Source organism: Delphinapterus leucas, chromosome 1 (genome assembly GCF_059928025.1).
Source record: "Delphinapterus leucas isolate spDelLeu-1000000601 "Yukka" chromosome 1, BTC_Dleu_Yukka2, whole genome shotgun sequence".
Lineage (NCBI taxonomy): Eukaryota > Metazoa > Chordata > Mammalia > Artiodactyla > Monodontidae > Delphinapterus > Delphinapterus leucas.
The window spans coordinates 85,475,545-85,493,278 of NC_143129.1; positions in this window are offsets into that span (position 1 = coordinate 85,475,545).

Sequence of the window (17,734 nt, forward strand, 5' to 3'; positions counted from 1 at the left end):
CGAGGTCAGCATGGGCCAGGGGTCAGGACATCACTGCAATGACTTTCCTGCCATCTCTCCTCTTCACCCTTACATGCCAAGTGCCACAAGGTTTAACTCTAGACCCTGCTTCATGCTCCTCCTCCAGCAAGCCTTCCTTGACTTCAACAGCTGGGTCAGAGGCCCATCTGACAGTCACCACAGGGTCCTGAAGCTCTCGGTGCCTCTGTCTCTCCCTCTAGACTGTGGGCCTCCTGAGGGCAAGTATTATGTTCTTATAGTCCCAGTACTTTCTACAGTGACTGGCAAAGGGTAAGTACTCGAAGTCTGTTGAATGACTAAATGAATCAATGAGTTTGTGTACCTAAGAAGAATATCACCAGATCTTCCAGACAATGACATCTGTGCCTTCTACATAAATCGTCTAGTTCCTGGAGTCTACGGGATACCTTTTTTTTTTGAATCTAAAAGCTCTTCTCTTTAGAAATAGGCTAGGTTCCAAAACACGATTTGTGATGGTCTTTTTGATATGTCAGCTTGGCTAGACTCTGGTACTTAGTGATTTAATGAAACACTAATCTAGGTGTTGCTGTGAAGGTATTTTGTAAATGGAATTGAAGTTCATAATGGGTAGATTTTTAAATAAGGGAGATTCTTTCAGATACTCTCAGTGGGCCTGATTTATTCAGTTAAAAGTCCTTAAAAGCAGAGCTGAGGCTTCTCTGAAGAAGAAATTCCACCTGTGGACAGCAGCTTCAGCCTGGCAGCTGCCCTCCTGACAGCCTGCCCTATGGACTTGGGACTTGCCTAGCGTACCCCCTAATCACGTAAGCTAATTCCTTGCAGTAAATCTCTTAATATTTATGTCCTACTTGTTCTGCTTCTCTGATTGAATCCTGACTGATACACTATAAATTCAAAAGGTCTGAAAGGGTTTGAGCTTGAATTTCCCCAACGTGTTTTCAGTAAATAAGATGTCAGGCTTTCACAGCTTTAAATCATTCTTGCTGATACAAGAATGTATCAGCACTCTCCTTTTCCTTCTTGCTGATACATTCTATCAAGTATCTTTGCCTAACAGGGACCTGTTTGATCTATGGTAAATCCATTGATCTAACCCAACCTCTCAATCATTTCTGCAGGTGTGGTGAGAAACAGATCTCCTTAGCGTCAGACCGGGCTGCTTTGCCACCTTGAAGTAGTACAGATTTGAACTGGTTTTAAGGCTACAGAACTGTCCATGACTCTTGAGTTTTCAGATCCAGTTCCAATGTGTGTATGTGGAGGGTTCCCCGTACAAACAAGCAAGTCTGGGACACGAGCAGGGTGTCCAAGAATTCATCTCAATCCTGACACTATCTACCCGGAGATAGAATCAGATTCCACAGGTGAGAGCTCAATCCCACAAGACCGCCTTCCATTTCAGATGGCAGCCACAAGCCCAGGTTTTTACCTGTACTTTTGACCAAGTAACTATAAATCAGAAGTTCTCACAACCTCCTCCCCAGCTTCGGTTAATGTGCTAGAGTGGCTCACAGAACTCAGGGAAACAGTTTATTTACTGGATTACTTGTTTATTATAAAAGGATATGATAATGGATACTGATAAACATTGGAAGATATGCATATGGCAAGGCATGGGGAAAGTGCGTGGCACTTCCATGCCTTCTCTGAGTGCCACTCTCCCCAAATCTCCACATGTTCACTAACCTGGAAGCTCCCTGAACCCTGTCCTTTTCGGTTTTTATGAAGGTTTCATTACATAGGCATGATTGATCAAATCATTGGCCACTGACAGTTGATTCAATCTCCAGACCCTCTCCCCTCCGCGGAGATCAGGGGTGTGGGGCTGAAAGTTCTAACCCTCCAATGACATGGCTGGTTCTCCTGACAACCTGCCCCTACCCTTGGGTGGGATCCCCAAATCCCCTTCCCTGAGGCATTTTCAGAAACTGAGGACCAGAGACCAAATATTATGCCATTGTTCTTATCGCTCGGAAATTCCAAGGGTTTGGGGAGCTGTGAGCCAGGAACATCTGAATGACCAAATATATATTTTTCCTATAAATCACAATATCACAATGACCTACTCCAGGAGTTTAAGTAGCAGAACTTTTACCATGCTTAGTTCCAAGTTCTGGAAAAACATGCCCAGACTTCCCCAGAATTAAAAACAACCTAATTGACACTGTTTGGTTTGGGCCAGCTGAATGATGAAGGAAAGAAAGAGCTTGGATGGCTGGTGGTAGATAAAGCACCACGTTCTGTAATTCTCTAGCTGCACACTGTAAGTTTTCCATTTCATCCGTCTCTGCATCTCTTGCTTATTATTGTCAATTGCGTAGGCACAGCCCCTTTCTCAAGCTTCATGATTCACTCTGCCCTTTGGGATTGTTTCTACTATCTAAAAAATTAATTCCATATGTATGTATAACCTTCTATTTATTTTCTTACCACCTTCTACTTTTTAAAATTATCTCTACTTGCATTTTGTCGTATTTGTACTCCTTTTCTCAGTAGAAATTTTAACAGTCTCATCACTTTCGCACTTCTGAGTTATATGGAGTCAAAAATGTTTATAAAACATCTCCAAATCATGCACAAATGCAGCAAATATACTAAATATTAAAGAATGAATGGTTGGCAGAGACCTAAATGGAAGGGCATTGGCCAATAGCGCCATCTGTTGGTCCTGGGTAGAGTTGGCTTCTATTCAGCTTTGTTCTTATTTATAAAGCATTACAGTTGACCCTTGAACAATGCGGGGGGTTAGGGGTGCTAATTGCCCCCCTTGCTGTCAAAAATCCACGTAAAACTTCACAGTGGGCCCTCCATATCCTTGGTTCTGCATCCATGGATCCAGCTAACCATGGATTGTATAGTACTGGGGTATATATTTATTGAACAATCTGGACTCTCGCAGTTCAAACCGGTGTTGTTCAAGGGTCAACCGTGTTCCTGTGACAGCTCATAGGAGGAGGAACTTCTGTCATGATTTCACAAACCCTAGAAATACCTGCTTCCTGTGAATGTTAAAGTTCTTATGGTAAGCTCCACAACGGTCACCAAGCGATGAGAGCTGGGCCTTTTCGGAGGCCAGGGGAGCTACACAAGGCAGAGCTGCATGAGCTACTCACTGCCCCCCCAGTGCTGAGGCTCTTTTCAAGTGACCTCATGGTGACCGGGGTGAGGGCCACAGCCCAGACCGGAGGTTCTCTACTCTGGCTGCACATCAGAACTTCTGGGGTGAGGCCCAGACTTTGGTATTGTCTCTAAGTTCCCGCAGTTGATGTTGGTGCATAGTTGGGACTGAAAACCACTTACCTAAAGGCTTAAGAGAAAGACATGGAAGAGTTGATGTTCCACACATTTGTCCACATTCCTCACCCCAGAGTCCAATCTTTTTAGCCACACTGCCATTTCCCAAATCCACTCCCAGGAGATATTAGAGACCAAAATTGTAAACATATTATAAATTTAGCTATGTAAAACAAAATTTATATATAAATATATAAAAAAGACAAGAAAGTTCACCAAAGGATTTAGTTAGATACGAATAATTGTGTTTTGTATTTGTCCATGTTACTTATTTACTAAAAGGATCATTATTACCTTTATTATCAGAAAAAATATATGTAAGTTCAAAAAAGTATAAACCAATCATTCTGTTACTAAAATATAGGCAAATTAAAGAAAAAGAGATAGAACAGCTCAGGGAGAAAGGGGTGAATGAAGCAAACTGTCTCTACTGAATATACTCACTTCTACTTTCCATTCTTTGCTTTATCTCTGCACCACGCATGACTGTGTTTTCTTTTAGTTACTGATTACTTATCACGCTGAAAGAATGCTGTATACTCAGACTAGGCCTCTCCAAGACGACACCTGGCATGAAAGCTATTCCCTAGAATAACAAATTGGAGCTAAAATTTGGTGAGTAGACCTCTTAGAACACATCGGTCCGCGCATGGAAAGGGGCAGTGGAATAGGCACATTGTTTGATATTAAGATGGTCACTTATTTGCTGCACCTTTTATGTCTAAAAATGAGGCCTAAAGAGTAGTGATTATGGCCTCGTCTGTTGCTTTAGACCTGCATGTTCTCTGCCTCAAAAAAAAGTACACCACAGGTGAACTTCATATCCCTTTTAGAGAAAGGAGAAACCAGGGACGGCTTTTGCACCCTGGCATGACAAGTTAGCTTTCCACAATCTCAGGAAGGACCATGGGTCTTGGCCACAGCAGCATGCCAGCTCAAGGTCGAGACAGGAAGCTGAATGCAAGTTGTCCAGTTCTTAGAAACTTCCTGAGAATTTCATTAAGGGCTTTTTCCATGAGATGTTCAAGTTTAATGTTTAGCAATGTTTTCGTATGTATAAACACAAAGCTTCACTCAATGGAAGAAAATATTGCATTGACAAATCTATCTACCAAACATTTCTGTGCCCACAGATTGCACCCTACGTTGATTGATATGCCATCTCCTGACACATTCCTCCAGACTTTTGTGACCATTAGAATCTTGAGTTGAATGGACCTAGGATTGGATCCAGCTCAGCAGTTCCTTAAACCAGGAAAATAACCTCAGGTGTTAAATGGCTCTGAGCAAATGCCTTAATCTTCCTGAACCTGGGTCTCTTTCTGCAAGAAATGGAGTTGCTGTGATCATCAAATAAGATAGAGTATGAGAAAGAGCTTTGTAAACTATAATGTGCTTTGTAAACTATAAGGTGAGGCGATATTATGAGAACTGTTCCTCACTCTCCAAAAAGAAAGTTTTCCCCCAAGCAAGACCCTTCTTTTTCAACACAGCATGCTCATGCCCACCCTTACTCAGACTGCCCCTCTGCCTTGCCCTCTCTTCCTGTCCAAATTCTACCATTATTCAACACCCAAATAAATTTCTACCTAGTCCAAGAAAACACTTTCTGACCAGTCTAGTTGTCAGTGATTTCTCTCTTTTCTAAATTTTCCTAGCACTTGCCACTGATGCCAAAGAATGTATCAATTCAGATAATTTGTCTTGCCTCCTGTTCTTTCATGTCTTTCCATCCTGTCTTTTAACCCAATTTTTTTTAAAAAAGGTGTTTTATAGATATAAAACATACATACAGAAAAGTGCCCATGTAGCACAAAGTAATCCATGTAAACACCACCCAAATCACTCATGGGACCATCACAAAGATTCATAAACAGAACCTTACCAGACACGGCCCCTACTCTTCTCTCCTGACTTCTAGTGCCAGAGATTAATTTCACCTATTTTTGAATTTTCTATGATGTATGTATTCTTTGATGTCTGGCTTCTTTTGCTCGACATTGTGTTTTGATAATCATCCATGCTGTTGTATGTGGCAGTAGTTTCTCCATCTTCATGGCTGTATATTTCTCATTGCAACGGATACACCACGATTTACTTCTCCATTCTACTGTTTGAAGACATTTGAGTTGTTTCCTAATTTGGCTATTTGAAAAAACACTGGTATGGACTTTCTAAGATTTGGTTTTTTGTAAACACTTGCATGAATTTGCTTGGAGTGCATGTATATAGGAATGGGATGACTAGGTCATAGGATATGTGTATGTTCAAGGTTAGTATATATGAACAGTTTCTCAATGTGGTTGCACCAATTTACACTCCCAATAGCAACAACATGTGTCCAATTACTCTACAGTCTCACCAACTGGTATTATCTATCATTCTTTTAAATGGTAGACAACGTGTTGGTATATCATATATTTCATTGTCATTTCGATTTGCATTATCCTGATAACTAATGAGGCTGAGTAATTTTTCATATGTTTATTTGCCATGTGGACATTCTCTTTTGTGAAAAAAAATAATGTCCAGTTTTTACTAGGTTTTCTGACTTTTTCTTATTAAACTGTAGGGAATTTTTATGATATATATATAATACAAGTATGTCCCCCCATTCCATGGCTTTCCTTTTCATTCTCATAAAGGTGTCTTTTGATAACAGAAGTTACCAATATTTCAGTATTTTCCTTTATGGATAGTGCTTTTTGTGTCTTGTTTAAAAAAATCCTTGACTATTCTAGGATCATGAAAATATTCTTCTATGTTATTTTTTAGAAGTGTTATTGCTTTATATTTCACATCTAGATTTAAAATCACCTGGAGTTGATTTTTAATAATGTGTGAGGTAGGGGTCAAGACAGTTTTTTCTCATATGAATTATCTAATTGTGCATCATTGATTAAAAGGAGCACAGTTTCCCACTGCTTTGCCAGTGATGCCCATGTATGTGTGTGTCTGATTCCAGACTCCCTGTTCTGTTCCATTAGTCCACTTGTCTATCCATGTGCCACCATTCACACTAAATTAATTATTATAGCTTTATAATAATCCTTACATGTGGTAGAATAAGTGTTCCAACCCTAATCTTAAAGATTTTCTTAGCTTTCCTGTCCCTCCACATTTCCATATAAAATTCCCTATAAATTTTGTCTACTCCTAAAAAGAAAATCTTTTGGAATTTCAGTTGAGATTGCATTGAATCTACAGATGAATTTGGGGGGAGAACTGGTATCTTTACAATATTAAGTCTTCCAATGCTCGAGTCCGTTTTAGCTCTTCTTTAATTTCTCTCAATATTGCTTTATAGTTTTCTGTGTAAGGTAATATACATGTTTCACTATATTTATTCCAAGGTAGTTGATGTTCTTCTCTTCTAAGAATTCCGTTTAAATTTCATTTTCTATTTGCTTGTTGCTACCATACATACACTTAATTGTTGTTTATTGTCCTTGAATCCAGTAAGTTTGCTAAATTAACTTATTAACTCTAAAAGTTTATCTACAGATTCCTTTGGGATTTTCTAGGTACACAATTATGTTATCTGCAAATAATAAATTTTACTTCTTTCTTCCCTGTGCTTATATGTTTTCCTTTTCTTATTGCACAGTTGCATCATTGGACTTGTAGTACCATGATAATTAGGAGTGATTGAGAGCAGGGTTCCTTGTCTCATTCTAGGCTTGGGGAAATCAACAATATTTCACCATTTGGTATGATATTTGTTGTAGATTTCTGATAGATGCCCTTTATCAGGTTAAGGACAGTCCCGTTCATTTCTATTCCTAGTTTTCAAGGAGGTATGTTTGTTTTCTTTTTGTTTTTCTCATGTATTTTTAATCATGAATGGGTTTCAATTTTACCACATAATTTGTGTCTACTGAATACATAGGAAGTTATCTCTATCCTGTATTATGTTAACAGAGTAAATTCAAGTTTTATTCATATTTTGTTGTTAGCAATATGGACTGGAAGGGATGGAATACCTTTGTCAGGTTTTAGTATATACATGGGTTACACTGTTCTCATAAAAATGAGTTGGGAATTGATTCCACCAACTCTATTGGTATAATTTCTTCCTTAAATATTTGATATAATTCACTAGTGAAACCATGTGGGCCTGGAGTTTACTTTGTGAGAAGATTTTTTTAACTAACAAATTCAATTTATTTAAAAGATAGAGGGCTATTTGGGTTTTTTAATTTTATTTAGTGCTCAGATTGGTAAATTGTGCTTTTCAAGGAATTCGTCCATTTCATCTAAGTTGTCAAATTTATTTACATAAAGTTGTTCATAATATTCCCTTATTATATTTGAATGACTGTAGGATTTGTAGTGGCATCTTCTCTTTTATTCCTGATATTAATTTGTGTGTATTTTTTTCTACCAGTGGTGTCAGGGGTTTATAAATTTTGTTATTCTTTTCAAAGAAGCAAATTTGATCTTTGTTAAGTTTCTCTATTATCTGTTTTGTATTTTACGGTTTTACCTCTTACTTCTTTTTTCCTTATGTCTACTTACTTTGGGTTTAACTTATGTTTTTCTAGCTTCTTAGGGTAGAAATATAGATCATTGAATTTAATCTTTTCTTCTTTTCTCACATAAGCATTTAATGCTCTAGATTTCCTTCTACATTCTGCTAAGTTCAGTTACAACTCTCCAATTTTGATATGTTGTATTTTTATTATCAAATAAAAATAAATTTAGTTCCTCTTGTGAGTACTTCTTTAATTTTGGGCTATTTATAAATATGTTTTTAAATTTCAGAATATTTGGACTTTTTTAGAAATTGTATTGTTGATTTCTAATTTAATATTCTTTTACTAGGTAATATATTCTGTAAAATTTCAGTTTTTAAAAAATTTGCTGAGCTTGTTTAATGGTCTATTTTGTGTGTGTGTGTGAACATTCCATTTATACTTGCATATGTATTGTGTAGTTGAATATAGTGTTTTATAAATATCAATTATGTCAAGATGGTTGATAATGGTTTTCAAATCTCTATTACTATGAATCTTTTTGTCTAGTTGTTCTACCAATTACTGAGAGAGGAGTATTAAAATCTTGAATTATGATTGTGGGCTTCTCTATTTCTTTCTTTTGTTCTGTCCATTTTTGCTTCATGAATTGCAGAGCTCTCTGGTTAGGTGCATACACATGTATGATTGTATGTCTTCCTCAACATGACACTTTTTATCATGTTGATAAAATGCTCTTTTTTATCTCTGGTAACACTCCTGGTCTTGAGGTATATTTTATTTGATATTAATATAGCCAATCCAGCTTTATTAGGCTTAATGTCTGAATAAACATCATTTTCCTTCTACTTTGAACCTATCTGTGTTTTTATGTTTAAAGTGCATTTCTTGTAGACAGCATATAGTCCGGTCTTACCATTTTACAGAGTCTGACAATCTATGTTTTTAAATGGAGTGCTTAGCTCACTAATATTTAGTGTAATTAGTGATAGGGTAGGATATAGGTCTATCTTTTTTTGTCCTGTTTTTGTTTCTTTTTTCTCCCTTTTTTTTTTTTTCAGGAGTAGGGGTTAATTCAATATTTTTAGCACTTCTTTATAATCTCTTTGTTGGCTTTTTAGCTGCACCTCTCTGAATTGCTTTTATTTATTTATTTTTATTGAACTATGGTTGAACTATAGCTGATTTACAATATTGTGTTAATTTCTGGTGTACCATAAAGTGATATATGTGTATGTGTGTGTATATATATATATTTTTCAGATTCTTTTCCATTACAGGTTATTACAAGATATTGAATATAGTTCCCTGTGCTATACAGTAAATCCTCATTGCTTATCTGTTTTATATATAGTAGTGTTTATTTGTTAATTCTATACTCCTAATTTATCCCTCCCCCCACCCCTTTCCCCTTTGGTTAAGTTTGTTTTCTATGTCTGTGGGTCTGTTTCTGTCTTGTAAATAAGTTCATTTGTATTATATTTTAGATTCCACATATAAGTGAAATCATATAATATTTGTCTTTCTCTAACTTACTTCACTTGGTATGATATATATATATATATATATATATATATATATCTCACATCTTCTTTATCCATTCATCTATTGATGGACACTTAGGTTGCTTCCATGTCTTGGCTGTTGTAAATAGTGCTGCTATGAACATTGGGGTGCATGTATCCTTTTGAATTAGGGTTCTTGTCTTTTCCAGATATATGCCCAGGACTGAGATTGCTGGATCATATGGCAACTCTATTTTTAGTTGTTAAAGGAACCTCCATACTTTTTTCCATAGTGGCTCACCAATTTACATTCCCACCAACAGTGTAGGAGGGTTCCCTTTTCTCCACACCCTCTCCAGCATTTATTATTTGTAGACATTTTGATGATGGCTCTTCTGGCCAGTGTGAGGTGATACCTCATTGTAGTTCTGATTAGCATTTCTCTAATAATTAGCAATGTTGAGCATCTTTTCATGTGTCTATTGGCCACCTGTATGTCTTCTTTGGAGAAATGTCTATTTAGGTCTTCTGACCATATTTTGATTGGGTTGTTTTTTTGATAATGAGTTGTGTGAGCTGTTTGTATATTTTGGAAAGTAAGCCTTTGTCATTTGCACAGTTTGCAAATATTTTCTCCCAGTTTGCAGATATTTTCTTTTCGTTTTGTTTATGGTTGCCTTTGGTGTCTACATTGTTTTTATTGATTGCTTTAGGAATTACTATATTCCTCTATAACTTACAGAGTTTTTTTTAATTTTATTTTATTTATTTTTTTACACAGCAGGTTCTTATTAGTTATCCATTTTATACATATTAGTGTATATGTGTCAATCCCAATCTCCCAGTTCATCCCACCATCACCACCACCCCCACCCCTGCCACTTTCCCCGCTTGGTGTCCATACGTTTGTTCTCTACATCTGTCTCTATTTCTGCCTTGCAAACCAGTTCATCTGTACCATTTCTCTAGATTCCACATATATGCATTAATATACGATATATGTTTTCCTCCTTCTGACTAACTTCACTCTGTATGACAGTCTCTAGGTCTACCCACGTCTCTACAAATGACCCAATTTCGTTCCTTTTTATGGCTGAGTAATATTCCGTTGTATATATGTACCACATCTTCTTTAACCATTCGTCTGTTGATGGGCATTTAGGTTGCTTCCATGACCTGGCTATTGTAAATAGTGCTGCAGTGAACATTGGGGTGCATGTGTCTTTTTGAATTATGGTTTTCTCTGGGTATATGCCCAGTAGTGGGATTGCTGGGTCCTATGGTAGTTCTATGTTTAGTTTTTTAAGGAACCTCCATACTGTTCTTGATAGTGGCTGTATCAATTTATATTCCCACCAATAGTGCAAGAGGGTTCCCTTTTCTCCCCACCCTCTCCAGCATTTGTTGTTTGTGGATTTTCTGCATATTCATTTCTGGTGTTTTTCTTTTCAGGTCTAGAATTTCCATTTAGCACTTTTTAAATAGTTACCATCTCTCTGCTGAGATTCCACATTTCTTCATTAATTGTACTCATGCTTTAAGTCTTTGGAAATATTTATAGAGCTACTTTAAAGTCTTTGTTAATGGCAATATCTGGATCATGTTAGAGTAAGTTTCTATTGATTACTATTTCTCTTAATCACATTTTCCTGTGTGTCTAACAATCTTTCATCACACTGTAGAGAATGGATATTGTTATCTTCCTCTGAAGAGTTTTTATTGTTGTTTGTTTTTGGTTTTTTCCTATCAAGGAATTAACTTGGCTGGACTCAAACTCCAAACTCTCTCGCTTATGATGTGTAGTAGCTAAAGTCTCTGCTAAATTCTTTCAGACTTCCATTGTTGCTTTTCACTGGGCTCCTTGGAGTCTGCCCCACACATGGAAAATTCAGGGGTCATCCAGGGATTTGAGCAGAGTTTAAATGCACATTTTGGGGCTCCTCTCTTTGCTATCACTTTTTTGAGATGTCCTTTCTCTCTAGCTGCTCTAGTAGTCCCGAACTCCATTTAATGACTCTTCAGACTAGTAAGACTGATGTTGCCTTATTGGATTCTTGTTGCCCTACACTGGATGGACTGAAGAGTACCCTCAGGCAAAAAGCATATAAAGGCAAATCTCCTCCAGAAAAAAATGCTATCTGGAAAGGACTGTTTCCATTCCAGTTTTTGTCTGCTTTTGGTCACTATCCAGTGCCTTCAAGTAGGGGTTTTTTCCTCCATAATTTATCATTGTTTTCTACAGAAAGATTTATTTAATATAAGTTACTCCAAAATTATTGGAGTAGAACTAAGGGAAAGGTTTCAAATTATGGACTATACTTCTTTTTTGGGTACAGGACTATCTAGATTTCTTATTTTTTCTTATCTTATTTAACATTTGATAAATCATGTTACTCAAAGAATTTAAATTGAAAATTTCAAATTTATTGGCATAAAGTTGTTTGTAATATCTCTTATTACAAATAAGAGATAAAATAGATGTTATCTATTAGATTAAATATTTTGAATTAGATTAAATATTAGATTAAATAATAAATATTTTGAATTTGTATGTAACTGAGATTAAATATTAAATATTTAGATTAAAATTAGATTAAATATTTTGAATTTATATGTAACTGAGTAGGAAACTAGAGAAAATTGCATAATACTGCCCAAATCTAAATCTAAAAGCTCTTTTAAAAATAGTGTCTGTGATGTTTATTTATATTTTTATATTATCCATTTCACTTCAACTTGATAAAATTTAAATGACAAAAAATGTTAATTATATATTTTTCAAATTGTAAAAGTTTTGGCTATTTAAAATTTCTAATATTTAAAAATATTATTATCTATAAGTCAAAATATGGTTGGATTGCCCTCTTCATAAATTATGTATCCTGAAATTACCTAAGCCTTGTACTTTTCTCTTTAGTAATAAAGAAAGTCCTTTGAAAATGGTACTATAGTTCAATTATAAATGAACTAGAGTATATTACCTAAAAAGTAGTTTTCTTGTAAAATCTAGATTCCAGTTTTTCTAGCCAAAAGGAAAAATAGCAAAAAGATGTTGATTTAAAATCAAATAAAAGTTTAAAAGGCTAGTTCTGTGAATTTTAATTCTCAAGTTACAATCCATGGTAACCTCATCTGGGAGGTAAACTTTACTTGATACCCAATAAGAGAAAGTTTTCATACACTTCTCAAGTATCTTTTGTTCATTCCCTTGTCATTACCCATAATTCAGTTATCACAATGAATCCTTAATTCATTATTTGAAACTTATACTTAGTTTTCTACACCTAAAATAACTTCATGTTTTCTTTTCCATTCAGCAAATATCAATTTCACCATTCCTGTTTTCTATCAAGGGGTGAGGTCAAATAGGAAGAATGAGGTTAGGTCTGTGTCTTCTTCAGTCTAATGAAAAAATTGCTTTACTTTATCACAAAGGACATTACTCTATTTTCTTTTTTTGTTAAGTCAGGTTTATTGAAGAGTAATTTGCATTACTCTTCAATAAAGGTAGTAAAATCCACCTTTTTTAGGTACAATAAATTTTAACAAACTCAGACTGTCCAGTAGCCACACTACAATCAAGATACAGAACATTTGTCTCAACCTAAAAGTTCCCTTATGCTCCTTTGTTGTCAAATCCCTCCCTACATTTCCAGTCCACAAATAACCACTAATCTGGTTTTTATCCCTATAATAGTTTGCCTCTTCCAGAATGTCATGAAATTGCAATCATGTAATTTGTAGCATTCTGAGCCTAGCTTCTTTCACTTATAATGCATTTGAGATTGATTCATGTTGTTGCATATATCAGTAGTTCATTCTATGTTACTGTTGAGTAATATTCCACTGTATGGATGTACCACATTTTGTTTATTCATTCACTAGTTAATGGACATTTGAATAATTTCCAGTTTTTGGCAATGATGGATAAAGCCCCTATAAACACCTATGCATATGTTTGTGTGTGGACATACAGTTTCATTTCTCTTAGGTAAATATCTAGGATTGGGATTGCTGAGTCATATGGTAATTGCATATTTTGTTTTATAAAAACTGCTAGCCTGTCTGCCAAAGTAGCTGTACAATTTAGAGCAATGTATGAGAGTTCCATTGTTCTGCATTCTTGCCAGCCCCTTTTCTAATAGGTGCTTATCTGATTGTTGTTCAAGTTTGCCTTTCCCTTATTACTAATGTTGTTGAGTACATTTTTCTGTGCTTCTTTTGCCATCCTTATATTGTCTTTATTGAAATGTTTGTTCAAATGTTCTGCTCAGTTTTTTGTTGTTTATTTTCTTATTACTGAGTTGTAAGGGTCCTTCATATATTTTAAATATGTGTTTTGAAAGTATTTTCTCCTAGTCTATATTTTATATTTAAAATTTTTAAAAAGTATTCAAATATGATACATTTTTAATTTTGATAAAGTCCATTTTATCAGTTTTTTCATTTATGGGTTGTGCTTTTTGTATCCTAACTAATAAATATTATCTGACCCAAGGTCATAGAGATTCTCTCCTATGTTTTCTTTTGGAAGTTTTAAACTTTTAGGTTTTACATTTCAGTCTGTGATCCATTTTCCAGTTAAGTTTTGTATATAGTTTAATGTATGGGTCAACATACATTTTATTTCATATGGATGTCCAACTGTTCCAGCATCCTTTGCTGAAAAGACAATTCTTTCACCACTGAATTGCCTTGGCCTACTTCTGAATTCTTCACTGATTTTTATGTATTTCATTTCACTAATACCCCACTGTCTTGATTAATGTAGTTTCCTAGTAGGTCTTGAAAACATGTAATGTGAGTCCTCTAACTTTTTCTTTTTCAAAATTGCTTTGACGATTTTAGTTCCTTTGATTTTTCTCATAAATTTCAGAGTCAGCTTATGGAGTTCTACAAAAGACCTGCTGGAATTTTGACTAGAATTGCATTGACTCTGTAGATCAATTTGGAGAAAATCTGACATCTTAACAATATTGAGTCTTCCAATCAATGAACACAATATATCTTTCCATTAAAAATTTTTTTAACATCTTTATTGGAGTATAATTGCTTTACAATGTTGTGTTAGTTTCTGCTATTTAACAAAATGAATCAGCTATATGTATACATATATTCCTATATCCCCTCCCTCTTGCATCTCCCTCCCACCCTCCCTATCCCACCCCTCTAGGTGGTCACAAAGCACTGAGCTGATCTCCCTGTGCTATGCGGCTGCTTCCCACTACCTATTTTACATTTGGTAGTGTATATATGTTAATGCTACTATCTCACTTCATCCCAGCGTACCCTTCCATTTATTTTAAGTATTTTGTTTCTCTCATAATACTTTTAGGCTTTCAGCATACAAATCCTGCACATATTTTGTTAGATTTTTCCCTAAGTATTTCAAGTTTCTATGCAGGCTCTGCTTAGGCAATCATGTTATCTGTGATTAGAGATAGTTTTGTTTATTTTTTTTTTATTTGTATGCCTTTTATTTCATTTTCTTGCCTTAATGCACTGATAAGGACTTTCAGTATGATGTTGCATCAAAGTGATGAGAGTGGGCATATTTACCTTGTTCCTGATATTAGTATCGGCATTCAGTCTTTCACCATTAAGTATGATTTTAGCTGTAGGTTTTCCATAGATGTCCTTTATCAACTTGAGGAAATTACCTGTAATTCCTGGTTTACGTAGAGTTTTCATCATGAATGGTTGTTAAATTTTGTCAAATGATCTTTGCACCTAGTGAATGATCATATGGTTTTTTCCCTTTAATCTGCTGATATGGTAAATTATATTGCGTGACTTTCAAATATTGAACAATTTTGCATTCCAATGACAAACCCCACTTGGTCACGGTGTATTATCATTTTAATATATTGCTGGATTTGATTTGCTAATATTTTGTAGAAGTTTCTTACATCTGTATTCATGAGGAATATTAGTTTGTAGTTTTATTTTCTTATAATGTCTTTGTCTGATTCTGATATCAGGGTAATGCTGGCCTCATAAAATGAGTTGGGAAGTTTTTCTTCCCACTATGTTTATTTTTCTCTTTAGAACTTATATGACATCTTGCTTAAACACAGAATTCACCAGTGAGGTATCTGGGCCAGGAGTTGTCTTTTGGGAAGGTTTTTAACTATGAATTCAAAATTTTTAAGTAAGTATAGGACTGTACAGTTTATCTTGAGTAAGCTTTGCTGATTTGCATCTTTCAAGGAATTAGTTCATTTATCTAATTTGTCAAATTTATTGGTGTAAAAGTGTGCATCATATTTCCTTACTATCCTTTTAATGTTTCCCATGTTGAGGGTAACCGCTCAAATCTCAGTTCAGCTCTTCTAGCTTTACTAGGTGGCCTGGTGTCTGCCCTATGTAAGTGTGGTTCAAAGTTCAGAGTTGTAGGCAGTTGGGTTTCCCCCTCTTGGTCGCTGCCCTTTTGGGGATTCCCCTTAACTTTTTACTGCTGTGCTTGCCCCATATTCTGGTTCTTCTCCAGTAAGACTGTGGGTTTCATACTGGAGTTTTAGCCACTCTGCCTGGTGCAGACTAAAGTCTGAAAACTATAAAATCTGGAAGCTCTTCTTCCATGTATTAACTCTCTCCAGTAGCTTCTTGCTTATAATAGCTCTCCAGTGCCTTTAGATAGCATTTTTTAAAACACATTTTGACATGTTGTGTGTGTGTGTGCACATGTGCATGAGTGTGTGTGTATGCACGCGTGTGCACATAGGTTGGTCTGTTAATAAATACTCAGATATTACTGGAGGTGGAGCCTGTACTCTTTTTTTTAAAATCACTGGTACTATAACCCCAATTATTAAGTCTGTTCCATATGAAGTATAATCCTTTTCTAAAGGATCAAGACCGTGAGAGAAGTCTTCCCTAGATTCTATAAATCAAAGATAAATCATCCCAATAATTTCAGATTCTGCAGCATTTTCTTTAGTCATTAAAAAACTGTGGGCCTCAAGTAATGATCCAGGAACCTCTCTTTCTAGCTTTAAAGGGAATAAAGTTTGAGTTCTCACTTTATTGCTCTTTGCATCATGCTTTCATGGAAACAGTACAAGAAATACTCCAGTCACATGGAAACTTATACCAGAGAGAGGCTTTTACCCTGAATCCTGCCTCCTTTCCTGTCCTTCCCTGCTGGGCTAAGCTGGGAAACCTAAAAGGATATCTGAAGATCCCTTTGTTCACTTTTCCTTAAGCCCAGAAGGAATTCTACACAATCAGAGACTTGTTTCTTTACTCCAGGTCCATCTGGTTTGCTCTACCTTCCCGGCCACCAAAAGGTCCCAGAACGTTTAGATTTCTAAGTATCTCCAAATAAGATAAGGAGGAGAATGGTAAATTGATTAACAGTGGGGCTTCACTCTACATCTGTAATACCTGTCTATTCTTTCTTCCTTCATCAATAAACAAAATGCTTATTCATGCACCAGACATCTTGATAGGCAAAGAAGGGTCAATGATAGCTAAGACATAGTCCTTGCCCCCAGGTGCCTTTTGTTTAGCCATGTAAACAAAAAGTACAGCAACATGTTACAAGCTTTGTGCTGGAGGGGTGGACAGTATTGGGAGTCACAAAGGAAAGAGTGGACAATTCCATTTGGGGGGTTCGGGTGAGACTCTGTTTGAGTACGCATTGGCAAGGGGAACAGAGATGAGGATGGGAAAACTAGCCATTTAGGTATAGAGATCACATGCCTGAACCCATCTGGTGTTTTCAGAAAAACTGCAGAGATGTTGGTGCCATTGCAGCATGAGTGAGAGGTGTGGCAGGGGAGGAGGCTGGGGAGGTAGGAAAGAGTCCCAACAAGGAGGGCTTTGTTGCATGATTAAAGAGTTTGGACTTCATCTTGCAAAGTGTACTAAGCCATTAAAGTGTCTTAATCAGGAGGATAGCAGGACCATATATGTGTTCTAGGAAAATCCGATGTTCATTCCTGTATGTTCTTGATGCCTGTCAGGGTCCCTCCCTGAGGAGGTGGTCTGATGGGGATAAGAAGCGGGGTCAACAGAGAAGAAACATGGTCTTGAGAACCATCTGGTCTAAAATTAGACTACAGTCATCTATTGTGCACTGCACTGAACCTCTTTTCATGCCAGATACGGTCTGGGGACCAGACATGTTTGGACATGGCTTGGGTGAGAAACCGGTTGTCTTTTCCAAAGACAATTTGGATTTCAGGAGGAAAATCACAGCATCAGAGTTCCAAGCAAAGGGGCATTACAGGCCAGTCAGAGGGCACAAAAATTACTGCTGCGAAATAACCATAATTAAGTCTTTCTGCCAGCATAACTGGGAAGGGAGTTGAGGCCATAGTTGCTGGGAGTAAAATTTGGAAGTGTTATCAAATACTATTACTGTTTGGAAATTAGAAAGAAAAGAATGAAGATAGAATTCATTTTTCTTTTGGGAACTAAGAGGTTCAGGCAAGTTCTCTGGAGCTCTGAAAT